The 2,843-nt window shown below is 50.2% G+C and overlaps 1 pseudogene; it reads right to left on the bottom strand.

Moving 5' to 3' along the window:
* Positions 1-1,242: 1,242 nt before the first annotated feature.
* On the bottom strand, positions 1,243-2,566 carry LOC102999084 (transcriptional enhancer factor TEF-4-like; annotated as a pseudogene).
* Positions 2,567-2,843: the final 277 nt, after the last annotated feature.

The following is a 2,843-nucleotide window of genomic DNA, read 5'->3' as shown; positions in this document are numbered from 1 at the left end:
TTGATTCATCTTTAATTTCTTTCAACAGTGTCTTATAGTTTTATGCATACAGGTTTTTTGTCTCCTTAGGCAGGTTTATTCCTAGGTATTTTATTCTTTTTGTTGCAGTGGTAAATGAGGGTGTTTCCTTAATTTCTCTTTCAGATTTTTCATCATTAGTGTATAGGAATGCAAGAGATTTCTGTGCATTAATTTTGTATCCTGCTTCCCTACCAAATTCATTGATGAGCTCTAGTAGTTTTCTGGTAGCATCTTTAGGATTCTCTATGTATAGTATCAGGTCATTTGCAAACAGTGACAGTTTTACTTCTTCTTTTCCAATATGGATTCCTTTTATTTCTTTTTCTTTTCTGATTGCTGTGGCTAAAACTTCCAAAACTATGTTGAATAATAGTGGTGAGAGTGGGCAACCTTGTCTTGTTCCTTATCTTAGAGGAAATGGTTTCAGTTTTTCACCATTGAGAACAATGTTGGCTGTGGGTTTGTCATATATGGCCTTTATTATGTTGAGGTAGGTTCCCTCTATGCCCACTTTCTGGAGAGGTTTTTTTTTTTTTTTTTTTGGTAAAATAGCTTTATCCTCTGTCAAAACACAAACCAACACACTTTGGGGGGAGGGGAGGAGAAGGAGGCAACACAGTCTAGCCCCATGGCTCATTTAGAAGAGGACATGAGATTTAAAAGCCTCACCCCACTGCTTGCCCAGCTGAGAAAAAGTCACGACCCTAACACCCACTTATAAATATCTCTTGTTATATTAAAAAAAAAAAGAAATTTCCAGGGCCCATCTGGCTCTACTCCTGAACAGAAAAGGTTAACCTTCAAAATTCAATATCAGGGTCCCGGGATGGGGCTGGTAAGGAGAGGCAGATTGGGAAGAAGGAGGTTGCTGAAAAACAGAGAGGGACAAGCCAATGTGTAACTGGGCCCCTCCAAAACATCCAAAACAGAGAAGGGGGAGGATGCCTGTCAGAGACAGAAACCAGTATTGTCCCAGGGGTTGTCTCACTCCTGTCCCCAGTGTCAAATGCTCTGGAGTGATCTGTCCTTTCAGACACCCCTGTGAGGTCCCAATATCAGGATCCATCCTTTCCTCTCAGTCCCAGCCCATTCAACTCACCACCGAGATTTTAAGGTCCTAAGAGGGAGCAGCCCCCCGCCCCAAGTAAGAAGCATGAGGAAAGCTGGAGGTCCTTCCTGGGAGGAGGGCATTCCGGGGGTGAGCCACGTCTGGGGCCCCCCTTCAGTCCCTGACCAGGCAGTAAATGTGGTGCTGGGCCCCCTGCTCACTGGTGGAGACCTCGAAGACATAGGCGGTGCAGAGCAGCAGTTCCTGGGTGTCTCTGTTTGTCACCACCTGGAGGATGGTGAAGTTCTCCAGGACACTGTTCATCATATAGTGCTCGGGCAGCTTCCGCAGCTTGTGCAGAAAATTCACCAGGTACTCACACATGGGTGAGCGCAGCAGGCGGTACATGAACCTCCTGTCCTCCAGCTGGGCACGCTCTGTCTTGGAGGAACAGGTGAGGGTCATGTGCTCCAGGCTTTCGTACTGGCTGCTTACTCCATAGAAGCCACCACTGCTACCGCCGGCCCCCACCTCCTCGCCACTGGGGCCCCAGTTCAGGTCCGCCCAGAACTTGACCAGGAAGAAGGCGTTGTGGGGGGGGCCCATGATCATACAGCTCCCGCAGACCACCCTTTTTCTCAGGGAGTTTGTCACAGATCTGCCGGATGTCCACACTCTCGGGGGGGGGGGCGCTCCGGGCCTGGGGCAGTGCTGGCTGATGTGTACAAACAGGTGCCTCTGGTAAGAATCAGCTGCATCCGGAGGTTCCACAAAGGCCGAGAACTCCACCAGCTGCAACCGAGCAGTGCCCAGAGCCCGAGCCTGCCAGGCTGGGGGTGATGGGGCAGGTGGGGGCAAAGCAGGAGGTGAGAGGGCTTGGGGGGGCTCATATCCTGGGAGGTCAGTAGATGGAGGAGTCAGTGACAAGGAGAACGGTGTCTGCGAGAATGGCTTCACATCTGGAACATTCCAGGGGGGCCCAGAAACCCCCGACCAAAACTGGAAAAGCTCTGGGGCCTGAGGACCGGCGGGACCAAGTTTGGCTTGCAGGGAAGGTGCTGAGATGAGCTGGGCTGAGGACGTGGTGTCCATTGTCTGGAAAGCCTTGTCCTTGGAAACCTAGTCCACATTCAGGGCCTTGAGCTTGGACTGGATTTCCCTCGATTTCCTTCGGGCCAAAACCTGGATATGACTAGAGACCTGTTTGCGAGTTCAAGTCTTCCCTGTTCTCAGCTTGATGTAGCGGGCAATCAGTTCATTCCGACCATACATCTTGCCTTCATCGGACAGGATGATTTTCTGCTAGCCACAGGGTGGGTAGATGGCCAGGGCCTCCTGGAAGCTCTGCTCGATGTCTGGACTCCAGACACCCTCTGCGTCTGGGAACCCGGCTCCCCCCGCCCCCTCACTGCCGCCAGTGCCCTCCTCGTTTCCTTCCTCACTTCCTGTCCAGCCACTGCCGTCGTCCAGGGGGACCCCAACCCAGGGTTCCCCCATCTGGGCCTCCCGGCCTGGGGCTGGGGAGCTGCTCTGGAGAGTTTTTATCATCAATGGGTGTTGAATTTTGTCAAAAGCTTTCTCTGCATCTATTGAGATTATCATATGGTTTTTATCCTTCAATTTCTTAATATGGTGTATCACATTGATTGATTTGCATATATTGAAGAATCCTTGCATTCCTGGGATAAACCCACTTGATCATGGTGTATGATCCTTTTAATGTGCTGCTGGATTCTGTCTGCTAGTATTTTGTTGAGGATTTTTGCATCTATGT

Source organism: Balaenoptera acutorostrata, chromosome 7, assembly GCF_949987535.1.
Source record: "Balaenoptera acutorostrata chromosome 7, mBalAcu1.1, whole genome shotgun sequence".
Classification (NCBI taxonomy): domain Eukaryota; kingdom Metazoa; phylum Chordata; class Mammalia; order Artiodactyla; family Balaenopteridae; genus Balaenoptera; species Balaenoptera acutorostrata.
Note: the sequence above shows the minus strand (reverse complement) of the source record. Positions and strands in the feature narration are given on the sequence as shown.